This window comes from Mesoplodon mirus, assembly GCF_964341445.2.
Source record: "Mesoplodon mirus genome assembly, chromosome: X".
NCBI lineage: Eukaryota > Metazoa > Chordata > Mammalia > Artiodactyla > Ziphiidae > Mesoplodon > Mesoplodon mirus.
The window spans coordinates 104,119,693-104,135,769 of NC_138981.1; positions in this window are offsets into that span (position 1 = coordinate 104,119,693).

The following is a 16,077-nucleotide window of genomic DNA, read 5'->3' on the forward strand; positions in this document are numbered from 1 at the left end:
GGGATCAGGTTTGAGAATGTGGCAAATAAAATCATCAATTAATGCAGAGAAAAAGAACAAGGAGATAAAAATATGAGAAAATCAATAATGAATATAATGGACTAGAGAATGGAGAACTAACATGTGGCTAATCTGTATATCTGAAGATAAAGAATAAATGCAATAGAAGCAATAATAGAAGAAAACATCTCCGAAATAAAGAAATGACTGAATCTGCAGATCAAAAGGGATCACCAGGTACCAGTCAAACTAATAAGATGTGACTGACATCTAAATAATCCTGGTGAATGTCCTGAATTTCAAGATGAAAGAAGAAAATCTACAGGGACCCACTTAAGAAAAAAAACAAAACAAAAAGAAACAACAAAACCCCCAAATAAACAGGTCACCTCTAAATTAAAAAAATAGGGTAACCCTAGATTTCAACATGATATTAAATGTCATAAGACAATGGAGTGACATTTACATTTTTTATAGAAAAATATTTTGACCAAGGAGTTCTCTACCCTGACAGTGCAACATATAGATACCTTCAGAAATGCAAGTGCTCAGGAAATACACCCTCTGTAGAATGCTTGGAAAAGGAAGGGGGCAACTCAAAATAGATTCAAAGCAACTGAAAACAGTGAAAAATAAAGACTTTAAGAATGTGGACTATGTTATAAAAAGATTGATGCATACATTGACTCCATTTAAACATAGAAGTATTCTAAAAAATTTTGTAGATAAGGTTATAACAAACAGAATACAGAAATCATTAATAACCCTTGAAAGAACAGACAACATTTTAAACATTGAAAATACAAAACTAAGTCTAAAATCTCATACTATGCCACCATTACCTGGAAGAAATGGGGATGGGGAAGGAAAGTGCAGAAGGAATTAGTAGATACTGTTTCAAGGAGAACTATAGATTCAAATTATTTTAGTTTTAAGGGTAACCTCTTGCAGAATTAAAAGCAGAAAGTATACTTTCAAATTGATAAAGCAGAAAACAATTAAAGAAAATCCACATTAAAAAAGGAGATAGGAAGAAAGCATAATTCAAATACAAGAGCAGAAGTAAGACCAAGCGATGCCAATAAATGTGTGTGAGTAGGACAGAGATTCTCAGATGGACTTAGGAAACAGTATTCAACTATAGTTTCTGTAGTTTGTGAAAGACACATCTAAAAGTTACTATTAAGGGTGAAAGGTATGTATAATATATATATATCAGCAAATCAAAATAGAAAGCATATAATAAAGTGGAATCTAAAGCAACCACATTCATAAGATGAGGCAGTTAATTTATTATTAATTTAGCATTGCTCTAATAAGGTAGTCACTAGCTACAATGTGGCTATTTGAATTTAAATTTAATATAATTAAAATTAAATTGAAAAAGTTCTGTTCCTCAGTAATACTAGACACATTTCAAATGCTCAGTAGCCACATGTGTTTAAGTGCTCAATAGTCAGAACATTGGACAGCACTGACATAGAAGATTTCATCATCTCGGTTCAGTTAGAAATTACTGGTAAGGAGTACACCATATACTAAGACTGTAACATTTATGAACCGTAATACACAAAATATGATCCATTCAAATGTAATAATTTAATACTACCAGATACAAGGAGAAACTTACAGAATGCCAGTGGTAAAGGGGGACAGAATGTGTATCTTTTTTTCTATGACAGATAAAAATGCAAAATGTATATAATAATATAGAGGGTCTGATTATTTTAATTAATAAAGTTGAAGTAATCAATTCATGAAAAAATTCTTTATCATAAAGAACTATATCTTATTTTGTAGTACCATGTGACATTAAAAATGTAATCACATATTGACCACAATGTAAACCTCAATTTCAAAAATCAAAGATAGTACATCATTCAGTAGTATTTGCAATTAATAATAGATGTACAAATGGAAACCTTCCACATAGAAAATTCAAAACACGATTTCAAAAAACTTCTTGGTTTGAGAAGGAAAACAGAAGCCACAGTATCAAAATACTTAGAAAAATAACAATAATGAGAATACTATGTGTCCAAATCTAAGAGGGATTGACAAGCTTTAATCAGAGGGAAATTCATAGCTCTACAAAATTTCTTTTATTAAATGTTAAAGTTCCAAAGTTAGAACATCATAAATATAAGGGAAAACATGAGGAAGGAATTAATGGGGCTATAAGCAGATATTAGTGAACTAGAAAAAAAGAAATCCAGTGAAACCACATGTAAATCCGAATACTTTTTCTTTAAAAAAGTAGGGGGGACAAAATCCTAGCCTAATAAACCTAAGAGGGGAAAAATCCTCAAAATTAAAAATAAAAAATGGAATATAACTGAAAATATGGAGGAGAGTTCCAGAATTATATGGAAGTCATGTACAACTTCATGTTTTTAATTTGAAGATCTCAGTGATAGATACTTTTTTCAAAACATAAATTACTAAAATTGTGCAATAAGTAGAAAGCCTTACAGACGGGATAAGCAAGAGGTAGTACCTATGGGTATAACTTTCCAGATGAAGTGCGTCCTAATTCTTTATTTTTATTTTAAGCATTAATTTTTAAACACTAATTTTATTTTTATTTAGCTAAAAAACACAACATAAAATTTACCAATCTAATCATTTCTAAGTTTATTTAGTTCAGTACCATAAGTCTATTCACAGGATTGCACAACCAATCTCTAAAGCATTTTCATTTTGCAAAACTGCAACTCTGTACCCATTAAACAATAGTTTCCCTTCCCCCCCCAACTGCCCCCTGCCCCAGCCCCTGGTAACCATGATTCTACTCTTTTTTTCTATGAATTAGACTCCTTTAGATACTTCATATAAGTGGAATCATACTGATTTGTGTCTTTGTGGCTGGCTTGTTTCACTTAGCATGACATTTCAAGGTTCATCCATGCGACAGGATGTTCTTCCTTTTTAAGGTTGAATAATATTCCATTGTATGTACCACATTTAAAAATATCCGTTTATCCATTGATGGACATCTGGGTTGCTTTTTAAACTTTTACACATATTTCATTTACAAAAATAATATTTTATAATGCACAATGTTCTGCATCTTGCTCATTGATATAAAATATTGAGTACATAGGAAAAGAACTTTTCTTCATCGGACAGTGGATACATTATCAATAACTAAAGACGTATAGAATGTATCCATCAAACCTGTCAATTTAGATGTTTAAAAACAATGGAAATCAAGAAGAGTGTATTTTAACTAAGCAGACAGGTCTGGGGACCCAGAATCCTTGATATGGATTTGTTCAGATTGTGATGAGGGTGGAATTTGTTTAGGTAATAATTAGAATTATGATGGAAAGTACTCTTTTTATCTATTGCTTAATAAAGGCCTGCTTAAATTAGGGATCATTGTGAAGTGAATTCAAACCACATCTCAGCCTACTTACTTTATGTGTACACTGGGAAGATAACTTTCTTCCCCAAACCTTAATTTTCTCATATTTAAAAAAATGGGGTAAAACCTACCCATTTTTTCAGCTTTGTGAGGGAAAATGTGACAAATTGATTAGAAAATATGTTTGATACACAGTAAATTTCTTTTACAATTCAGGTTATACACTAGATTTTCTTTACCCAAAGAGGATCTTGTGTTTCTTTGTTCAATAAAAAAAGTTATTGAGCAGTAATTTACATACAGTGAACTGCATATATTTAAAGTGTACAGTGTGTTGAGTTTTGACATATTTATATATCTATGAAATAAGGATATGGAATGTTTCTATTACCTCAGAGTTTCCTTGTACCTCTTTACAGTTCATCTCTCTCTTTACCCTTTCCCTCAGGTAGCCATTGATCTCCTTTTTATCATTATAGGTTAGTTTGCCTTTTTGAACTTCTAAATTAATCTTATGATCTATTCTCCTTTTTTGTCAGTCTCTTTTTACTCAGTGAAATGATCTTGAGGTTTATCCCTGCTGTGTGTATCGGTACTCATTCCAGTGTATTGCTGAGTAGTATTCCATTTATCCATTCACCTGTTGATATACTTTTGGGTTGTTTCTAGTTTTTAGGGATAATGAATAAAGGTAGTATGATCATTTATGCACAAGTTTTTTTTGGGGGGGGTAAATATCTAGGAGTGGAATTGCTGGTCATACAGCAGTTCTATTTTTAGTTTTTTGCAAAACCTCCATACTGTTTTCCACAGTGGCTACAGCAATTTACATTCCCACCAACAGTGTATGAAGATTCCCTTTTCTCCACATCCTTGCCAAAATTTGTTATTTGTAGACTTTTTGACAATGGCCATTCTGACTGATGTGAGGTGATATCCCACTGTGGTATTAATTTACATTTCTCTGATGATTAGTAGTGTTGAGCATCTTTCCATGGATCTGTTGGCCATCTGCATTTCCTCCTTGGAAAAATGTCTATTCAGTTCTTCTGCCCATTTTTTTAATTGGGTTGTTTGTTTTTTTTTTTGATGTTGAGTTGTATGAGCTGTTTATATATTTTGGATATTAACCCCTTATTGATCATATCATTTGCAAATATTTTCTCCCATTCAGTAGGTTGCCTTTTTATTTTGTTGTCCATAAGTATGTGCATTTATTTCTGGGCTCTCTATTCTGTTCCAGTGATCTATGTGTCTGTTTTTGTGCCAGTACCACACTGTTTTAATTACTGTAGCTTTGTAGTATAGCCTGAAGTCAGGGAGCATGATTCCTCCAGCTCTGTTGTTTCTCAAGTTGTTTTGGCTATACAGGGTCTTTTGTGTTTCCATACAAATTTCTGAATTATTTGTTCTAGTTCTGTGAAAAGTGTCATGGCTATTTTGATGGGGATTGCATTGAATCTGCACATTGCCTTAGGTAGTATGGTCATTTTAACAATATTGATTCTTCCAATCCAAGAACACCATACATCTTTCCATCTGTTTGTGTTGTCTTCAGTTTCTTTCATCAGTGTCTTATAGTTTTCTGAGTACAAGTCTTTTACCTCCTTAGGTAGGTTTATTGCTAAGTATTTTATTCTTTCTGAGGTAATGGTAAATGGGATTGTTTCTTTAATTTTTCTTTCTGATAGTTTGTTGTTAGTATATGGAAATACAACAGATTTCTGTATATTAATTTTATATTCTGAAGCTTTACTGAATTCATTGGTGAGCTCTAGTAGTTTTCTGGTGGCATCTTTAGGATTTTTTATGTATAGTAAGTATCATGTCATCTGCAAACAGTGACAGTTTTTTTTTGTTTGTTTGTTTTTTTTGTGGTACGCGGGCCTCTCACTGTTGTGGCCTCTTCTGCTGCAGAGCACAAGCTCTGGACGTGCAGGCCCAGCAGCCATGGCTCACGGGCCCAGCCGCTCGGCGGCATGTGGGATCTTCCCAGACCGGGGCACGAACCCATGTCCCCTGCATCGGCAGGCAGACTCTCAACTGCTGCGCCACCTGGGAAGCCCAACAGTGACAGTTTTACTTCTTTGTTTCCAATTTGGTTTCCTTTTATCTATTTTTCTTGTCTGATTAGGATTTCCAATACTGTGTTGAATAAAAGTGGTGAGAGTGGGCATACTTGTCTTGTTCCTGATCTTGGAGAAAATGATTTCAGCTTTTCACCATTGAGTATGTTGTTAGCTGTGGGTTTGTCGTATATGGCCTTTATTATGTTGAATATGTTCCCTCTATGCCCACTTTCTGGAGAGTTTTTATCATAAAAGGATGTTGAATTTTGTCAAAAGACTCCTCTGTATCTGTTGATGATCATATGGGTTTTATTCTTCAATTTGTTAATGTGGTGTATCACATTAGATATTTAATATTTTAATAAACTTTTAAACTATGTTCCAAAGCAGTTGTACTGTATATATTTCCACTAGGAGTATATGAAAGTTTTAGTTGTTCCACAGCTTCTCCAACTCAGTGTTGCCATTCTTTTTATATTTAGACATTACAACGGGTATTTGGTATTATCTCATCATGGTTTTAATTTACATTTCCATAATGATCAATGAGGTTGAGCATTTGTATTTATTGGGCATTTATATATCTTCTTTATAAAGTGTCTTTTCAAATATATTGCCCATTTTTCTATTGTTTGTCATTCTAGCACTGACTTATAAGAGTTCTTCATATATTCTAGGTAAAAGTCATTTGGCTGATATGTAAATTGCAGATATTTTCTACCAATCTATAACTTGCTTTTTAAAACATTTATTTATTTATTTTATCTATTTGTTTTTGGCTGCATTGGGTCTTTGTTGCTGCATGGGCTTTCTCTAGTTGTGGCAAGTGGGGGATGCTCTTCGTTGTGGTGCACGAGCTTCTCGTTGTAGTGGCTTCTCTTGTTGCAGAGCCTCCGCATTGTGGGCTCTAGGCATGCGGGCTTCAGTAGTTGTGGCACACGGGCTCAGTAGTTGTGGCTCACAGGCTCTAGAACACAGGCTCAGTAGTTGTGGCACACGGGCTTAGTTGCTCCACGGCATGTGGGATCTTCCTGGACCAGGGCTCGAACCTGTGTCCCCTGCATTAGCAGGTGGATTCTCAACCACTGCACCACCAAGGAAGCCCCTATGGCTTGCTTTTTAAAATACACTTTATTCATGAATTTAGATAATACATATACTCAGTACAAAAACCAAAGAATGCAGTGTATACAGAGTACAAAATAAATTCCCCCCTTCACCTGTCTCCTGGCTCCCAGATTGGTCTATACTTCCAGAGATTGTCAGAGTAAGCATTGCATAAGTGTTTCTGAAGATGGATGTGGGCCATTAAGAGGGAGAGTTGTCATGGTGTCATCTTGGGTCCTGTACAGTGGAGCTGCACAGAGGGATGTGGAAACCTAAGCAGAAATACGCAGGAGGTCTACTGCCAGATGCCCAAGGGTTGAAGATAGAGTCCCAGTTAGCAATCTAAACTCCTGGTCCTAGAGCAATGAGAGCTGCATCTGCTGGGTCATAGGAACAACAGAAGAGATGGCCCGTTGAAGCAATCCAGGAGATATGGTCCACTTTAATTATCTGCCAGGTTCTAGGCCCAGACTCAAAAGAGCACTGTGTTAGTCAAGTAAGAACTATTCTATCCCTCAACTGCCCCCACCTCTTTGACCTGGAGCTTCCACTATAAGGGTGTAGGAGAGAGAATGATCAGGGAGAAAACATACTAGCAGAAGGAGCTGCTACATTGTAACCTCATACCCTGAGCTAGGAGAGATTTAATTTGGGTAAAGTTGGGATTTTTCATTATTACAGGAAATGATTGAACTGAAAAGTCATAGACCTATTGGAGTTTTTATCCATGAACAAGGAAATAGTCCTCTCATTTAATTAAATTTCATAGGGATGTTGGGAGAAAAAATTGCATTTTGATCAGAAAACACATTTTCAGTCAGTGTACTAATTTCATAAGCACAAATGTGTATATATAATCTCTTCACACACATGCACACACACATTTATACCATACCTACCATTCTGCACTTTGCTTTTATCACTTAAAATATTTAGAGATCATTCTATACCCATATGTAGATATGCCCTACTAGTTATTCTTTCATTATGGCTTCATAATATTCCATTTTATGGATGTACCATAACTTATTTAAGCAGTCCTCTATTATGGACCCCTAAGTTAAAACTCATCTACTTCTATATAGCAGAGGAAATTATCAACAAAATGAAAAAGCAACTTATGTAATAGAAGAAAATATTTGAAAACCACATATGATAAGGGGTTAATATCCGAAATAATTAAGGAATTCATACAGCTCAATAGCAAAAAACCAATCCTATTAAAAATGGACAAAGGACTTAATAGACATTTTTCAAAAGAAGCTATTCAGATGGCCAACAGGTACAGGAAAACATGCTCAATGTCATTAATCACCAGGGAAGTGCAAATGAAAACTTCAGTGAGATATCGCCTCACACCTGTTAGAATGGATATTATGAAAAAGACAAGAGATAAGTGTTGGTGAAGATATAAAGAAAAGGGAACGCTTGTACACTGTTGGTGGGAATGTAATGGTTCAGCTGTTATGGAAAACAGCATGGAGGTTCCTCAAAAAACTGAAAACAGAACTACCATATGATCCAGCAACTCCACTTTTGGTTAAATACCAAATCTGAAGGAAAAGAAATCACTGTCCTGAAGAGATATCTGCATACCTGTGTTCATTGAAGCATTGTTTACAATAGCCAAGACACAAAAACAACCTAAGTGTCCATCAATGGATGAATGGATAGAGAAAACATGAAGCGCACACACACACACACGCACACACACACACACAGAGGAGTATTATTCAGCCATAAAAAGAAGGAAATCTGCCTTTTGTGACAACCTGGATGGACCTTGAGGGCATTATACTAAGTGAAATAAGTCAAAGACAGATACTGTGTGGTCTCACTTATGAAATGTGGAATCTAGAAAAAACAAACTCATAGAAACAGAGAGGTGGGGAGTCGGGGAAGTTGGGTGAAGATGATCAAAAGTTACAAACTTACAGCTCTAAGTAAATCCTTGGGATGTAATGTACATCATGATGACTATAGTTAACAATATTGTATATTTTGAAAGCTGCTAAGATAGTAGATCTTAAAATTTCTCATCGTAAGAAAGCAAATTTATAACTGTGAAGTGATGAATGTTAACTTATTGTGGTAATCATTTTGTAATACATACATAAATCAGATTGTTATGTTGTACACCTAAAACTTATACAATGTTATATGTCAATTATATCTCAATAAAACTGGAAAAAATAGAACTCATCTTTTTTTTAGTTGTATGTAAATTTGTTAACCATAATAGAATTGTAGAAAAGCCTCAGTGGTTAAGTGTACTTCTTCTAAAAGGAGGAAAAAGCAGTATATATTTTGGTATAGCTAGATGTGATATTGGTGGTGCTAATAGGAAAAATTGTAAGAGTTAATAGCTTGAGGTCTATTTCTATTCTAGTTGTAACCAAAAATTGGTTAAAATTTAGTCTCTGTTCTTTTTTTTAGTTGAGATATAATTGACACATGACTAGCCATAGTGTGGACCCTAAACCAGGTACCAGGTATACATTATAAATCTTCATGTTTACTTTAAACATGCTGACAGCCTAGTTCATCTTGACCCACTGCCTTGGGATTGTAGAATAACATCATAATCAGTAACTGTAAACAGTCCTGTAGTTTAGTTCTCAAAGTTTGAATAAAGGTCATTGTCATGGGTACAGACATTCTCTTAATCCTCCATTTTTTGAAACTGGTCTATTGACTCTGCATGAGTAAAGACAAAATAAATCTACATCATTTTACTCCTGCCTCCTTTTTCTGCCATCCTACTCTTTCTTCTCCCAATTGTAGTTAGTTATATTATTTTCTTGCTTATTTGTTTAGCTTTATACTTTTAAATATGCCTATACATTTGATTTGATTTATCAGTCTTAGATGATATCCTTTGGTCACCAACTTTAAAGTATGAAGAAATCAATACACCTATATTAAGTCCTACCTTCTGTCTCCCTCCCTATCTTTATTTTTTTAGTTATATAATTTTTTGCATTTTCATTTATAAGATTTCTTTCTTACTCTGTAACCGTAATTTCCAGGGTTATTTTAATCTTAGTCCTGTAGTTAAGTGGTTTCCGTGCTCAATGTTACCCCTCTTGCTAGAGAGTCTCCATCCATCTTTTGAATAGGCTGACATTTGTCCTGCAGCAGTTTTTTCAAGGTGCGCTTACTGGAATGATATTCTATAAATTCTTGTATAATCTAACACATTTGTTGCTTTTGTTCATGAAAGACTATATAGCAGAATATGGCTGACATTTTTCTTTTTCTGAAGATTTTGTGGACAGACATTGCTTCACTTTCTTGTAGTGTTGAATGTTGCACTGGAGACATCTGAGGCCAGCCTAATAATATTCCTTATCAGTGTCTTTCTCTTTTTTTTGTCTAGATACCCAAAGGGTCCTTTGTTCTTGAAATCTAGTTATTTTACTAAGATATATTTTAGTGCTGAGTGTTCTGTGTCAATTTTTCTAGGGTCATGGTATATTTTTTCAATCTATATATTTGGGTTTTTTGTTTCTGGGGAGATTTAAGTATTTTCTAGTCCATGTTTCATTTTATTTTTTATGCTCTTCAGTTGTATTTGTTTTGGATCTCCTTTGTCTACCTTTTACATATCTGTTGTGTTATTTTGAATCCTGTTAAACTTTTTGTTCATTTCCAATTTTTTAACCTTTTTTTATCCTGTATACCATATATTTCTTACCAGCTTTTCAACAGTATTAATTCTCTTTTGTGTTGTTTGCAGTGGTTTTATTTTCTTCTTCCATTGTCTTTTTTTTTTTTTTTTTAGTTTATCAGTAAAAAGTTTTACTCTTCTTTTTTTTTTTCTTTTCTTTTTTTTTTTTTTTTTGCAGTACGCGGGCCTCTCACTGTTGTGGCCTCTCCCGTTGCGGAGCACAGGCTCCGGACGCGCAGGCTCAGCGTCCACGGCTCACGGGCCCAGCCGCTCCACGGCATGTGGGATCCTCCCAGACCGGGGCACGAACCCTCATCCCCTGCATCGGCAGGCGGACTCTCAACCTCTGCGCCACCAGGGAAGCCCTAAAGGTTTTATTCTTATATATCATTTCCTCTAGGAAACTTTCTCTGACCCCTCAATTGCAGCTCTTATAGCCTTCGGTGCTTTCCTGATTATAGCACATCACACAGATTTGAAAACTCCTGTTTGTTTGTCTGGAAACTAGACTCTAAGCTTTGGGAAGTCAGGGACTGTGTTTATTGTTCTTGTTCAGTGATGCATCCCCAGCATCTGGCTTGTAATAACCCTGCCATTTATGCCCTGAATTGTCTGGAAGGGCTTCGAGATGAAGCTCATCACCAGAAAGAATACAATCTTGTAAGTCTCTAATTATGAACATGCACTGAATTTTTAGCATGGTGCAAAAAAGAGTTCTGTACTTTTTCCAGTTGTTCAACTTACAGTTCTGAGTTACATGAATGCTCTAGGAGTCCATTCTTTCCCTAATGACCCTCCAGCTTCCATTTTCTATCTTTTGCCTTTCCCCACTGTTCTGGCTCTTTATCTAATAATCAAAGCCATGGACTTTCATTTGAGACTTTTTTCAGGGAATATTGAGGATGATTTTGTAGAATAGTTGATTAAAGTCTTTCTTGGGAGCAGGCTTAAATCTTTCAGTTGCTTCTGAGTGGTACGTGTATGTGACAGATATTTTTCTTATTAATTTTGGTGGCTCATTATTTTGCTAAAATTGTCACTCATCACTAAAGATGCTAATAAGAAAGAAGGTAGATAGGGATGAGGGGTGAGAAATTCTGCTCTGCTAATTCTAGGAGGTGCTCAGTAAATACTTCTTGAGTGAAAGAATGAGTAGTGTAACTAGGAGTGATGCTTGCTTTCTTTTTTCTGTGTGTTTGCATGTGTGCACACATGTGTACACATTTTCAAGTATTCTTCAATGTGTATATAAAAAGTTTGCAATAAGAAACGTTGTTTTAAACTTTAAAACTTAAACTGTAAAGAAAGACAATTTAAGTGGGGCTTGTTAGCATCCCGTTACCACCTTACATGGTATGAATTGAGAGACTCTGAAAGATGCCTCTTACCAAAATGATCTTCCATACTTGCCTCAGGGCCTGCAACTCCACCATCCTTTGGGCTGGGGTGTTAAGACATTTGAATGATTACCAGTTATATCCTGGCTTCGTGTAGCTACCCCTGCCCATTTAAATAGTTTTAACATGTTATGATTCTTTTTCCTTTTTCATACCCTTCTTGTATCGTCACCCGTTTGCCCCTTTCAGTTAGGCTGTTGCTTTCTTAGTCACTTTATTGTTTTTAAGCTATCCAGCAGGAAGTAGAGAAACAAACAACAACAAAATAAAACAAGTGGGCAGGGACTGGAGGGCCTAACATTTGGAGTGTCAAGCTCTGCTTACTAGCCCCAGACACATGAGCTGAAGCCAAGCAAATAACAGTTCTTAGGTTGACATTCAAGTCCTATAATCCTAATCTGCAGCTCCCTAAATATTACCTTTGGTCTCTCCTATGTTTGTGCTTCTCTGAAAAACTGTGCATCTTGTTGTGGGTAGCTTTGTGGGGGGTGGGGATAGTGATGGAGATGCATTCAGACTTCTTTACCCTCTCCAGCTCTGCCCTGGAGAGTATGGTAGCTGCTGCTACTGCTGCTGCTCATGCAAGTTGTTTCAAAGGGAATGCCTTCTTCCTAGCTTCTCTAAATCCTACTGTTTTTAAGGGTCTAGCTCAAATCTTACCGTCTCCATGATGTCTTCTGTGATTTCCTCAGTGTTCTTTTGGTCTCTGAACCTGACTATCTGGATTCAAATCCAAGCTTCATCATTATGAGAAGTGTGACCTTGGACAAGTTACTTAAGCTCTCTGTGCCTCGGTTTTCTCACCTATAAAGTGAGAATGGTAATAGTGCCTACTTTATCAAGTTGGCTGTTGTGAGGATTAAGTGGGTTAATATAGGTAAAAGACTGTGGACACTACCTGGCAAAAAGAATAGCTCCTGCTCAGCAATTATTAGATATTATTGTTATTATTCTAATGTGGCTTATAACATACAGTTAATTTTTTGGTTAGGATTTTATGGCTCTACTTTATCTTCTTAAGTGATCTTGGGGTAATGTAATATAATGGAAAAAGTGTGAATTCTGGATCCAGACTGCCTGAGTTTGGGTCCTGGCTGAGGTACTTACTAACTCTCTCTCTCTGATCTTGGACAATTTGTTTAACCTTTGTGAGTCTTGGTTTCATCATTGTATAATGAGGATAATTATACCAACCTACTGCAGAGAATCTTTATGGGGATTAAATGAGATAATGCTTATAGAGTACCAGATACAGTAGATGCTTCCTAAATGGAAATGCTATTATTATAAATTTTAGTATCCATAGTGCCTAGGTCCAGATTAGGCACTCATTATATGTTTTCTAAATGGTCTAAAAGTGAAATATTCTGCTTTTTCAGGCATCTGTCTTTTGTGTTATTCAGGGACAGAGTGAACAGAAAGAGATGTCTGCATCTTTGAGCTCTTAAAGTTAACTCCAAGCTCAGTATCTTTCCTACCTATCAAGCTCTGGCCCTTTTTCTTGTGTTAGGTCCAATGATGATGTTGATGAGGAATAATAATAAGAGCAACTACTGTTCATTGATTTCTAACTATGTGCAGTGTATGTGCTAAATGCTTTACATAAATTATCTGTAGTCTCATTTCCCTGCGTGCTACATTCTCTCCCTAAGTATTCTCATCCATTATCTTGTCTTCAAATACCATCTATGCCATCTATGTGCTGATGACTCCCAAATTCCTATCTTTACTCCTAGACATGAGGAGCTAGACCTGTATAGCTCTTCTGAGCTCTAGACCTGTATATCTAACTGAAAATTTGACATTGGTGTTTGGATATTTCAGAGGCAACTGAAACCACATGTTTCAAAAGTGGACTGTGCCTCCTACAGCGCCTGCCACCTCAATTCCATTCTGCTTTTCCCTCTGTGTATCCTGTCACTACATGGCACCACCAACTATTCAGTTGCATCCCACATTCAAAACCTTGACAAATTCTGTTAGTTTTTCTCCCAAAATGTATAATAAATCTGTCTCTTTCCTTCTTCAATATCACCATCATAGTGGAAGCTACTGTCATTTTCTCTGCGGATTATAATAGCCTTCTAACTGGTCTCACCTCTCACATACTTGTTCCGTTTTAATCTGCGTCTATACCTTGGTCAGATTTTTTCTTTTTACTTTTTTAAATGAGGTATGACATACATATAGTGATATGTACAAAGTGCATTAATCTCGAGTGAATAGCTTGATTAATTTTTCCATATGTATATACTCATGTAACTATTCCCTACATCAAAATAGAATGTTTCCAGCACCCCAGAAAGCTTCTTTGAGCTTCCTCTTAGACATAACTGCTATTCTATAGTCAGATTTCTAAAAGTGATCATTTGGGGGAAAGAAAAAATAAACAAATATTCAACTCCAGTTAATGATATGCATGGTGAAGTATTTAGGGTGAAGTGTATTGAAGACTGCAACTTACTTTGAAATGCATATGAAAATAAGGTGGACTGGATGCATAGAAGGATGACTAGATGGACCCACAGGTGATAAAACAAGTCTAATAAATGTAAATTATAGACTCAGTGGGTGGTATGTGGGTACTTACTGTAAAATTCTTTGAATATTTTGGTAACTTTGAAAATGTTCATTATAAAATATTGGAAAAGGGGGATCTTTTGCAAACACAAAAGCATCTTGTTGTAGTACCTAAAACTCTTCAATGGCTTTCAATTGTACTTGATATAAAATATATAATCTTTAATATATCCTGAAAGGCCCAATATTGCTCCTAACAGACCTGTCCACTTTGTTCTCCCTCCACTCTCCCATCTCCCTCACTGTTCAAGCCACACTTGCCTTTTTCCAGTTCCACCAATATACAATGCTGAATGAGTGAATAAAAACAGCAAAGGCGTCCTAATAAGCAGCACACAACAATGAAAGCAACCTGGAGAGAGGGCAATTTTTCAGAAATACGGTCTCAGGCAGGTAGTATTGTGGTTAAAGGTGGGTAAGAGGCCTAGTTTCTAGTTGTAAAACACATCCAGCCATCAATTATTACTGCCCTGCTGTAAACATGAAGTCAAGTTATAGCATAGAGGGGACACTGTTGTCTCCCCCTTGTGACTGGAAGTTCCATGAGGACAGATGCCATGTCTAGTTTTTTCTCTGATGTATCTGTAGCACCTAGCACAGTCTCAGCCAGCTATGAAATAGACATTCCCTAAACATTTGTTGAGTGAAATAATCTCATTATATCCTTATAACAGACCTATGGGATAGTTACCAATTTGACCCACATTTTTAGGTGAAGAATCTGAAGCTCATCCAAGCTAAATACCTCTCTCAAGCCCACACAGCTAGTAATAGAAGAGCTAGGATTCATACCCAAGTTAGTGTGACTCCAAAGCCCAGGCTCTTAGGTGCTCTTTGCCTTCCCTAATGTGAATATTCTACTCTTTGTGGAAGTCACCCTGAGAGTGAAAAGGGCAGGGCTTGAGAGGGCATAGGAGAGGAAAGGGTGGCGATTTAGGCGCCACTGGGGTGATTTCCCCTCCCCCATAAACTCCTTTCTATTGGCGCTGGAAGCTGCGGTTTGGAGTGCACACCTGGAAGTGAGCAGTGCCCCTGCTGAGCCAGCACTCCTCCTTAAATTGGTGATTCATTTTGGCTGATCACCTTAGTTATATTCATTAGTTTTCTTTTCATTAAGCCAAATGTAATAACTGCCATTTTGGCTGGGTGTGGGGTTACGGTTGTGTAAAGCACTATGATGGAAAAATTGCTAGCATAAATGAAGAAGAATCTTCCCTAACCAAACCAGCTTGAGAAACTCTTACAAAATGAAGAGATCCATAGGCAGTCTCTGTGGCCTGACTTTCCACTGGCCTTTGGACCAAAGCACTCTGTGGCCCTGTGCCTAGGTGGAATAAGTAGCTGCCCTCCGCTGGGAAGTGAGGGGGGCTTAGAAGTCCTTGATTACCATCAAGTCTTCCCCCTTATATGTGCCACAGTATTTGAAACCTTCACTGCTTCAGGTTAAGGGGCCTAAGGCCTTATTGAACTTTAAATGTATCCTCTTGGGCCACCCGAAGTCACTGTCAGCCATTACCATCTTATTAGCAGCTCTTGCCCTATTTCTTTATTATCCCTCTGCCTCAGCTTTTCCCAGCCGAGCCCATATATATCCCAAAGTACAGATTTGGTCATGCCTCCTGAGCCAGTCCTGAATGAGAAAAAAAGTAATAATCACAATTGTTAACATTTATTGAGTGCTTATTGTGTGCTAGGTACCCTATTAAGTACTTTATATGTATTATATCAATTTAATTCTTAGAATAACTCAGTGAGATTTTTATCACACTCATTTTGTGGAGGGTCAAATAGAGGCACAGAAAAGTTAAGCAAATTGCCTAAGGTTACATTTGGTTTGGACAAGCTAGGATTTTAATGCAGATGGTTTGATCTCAGAGCTCATTATCT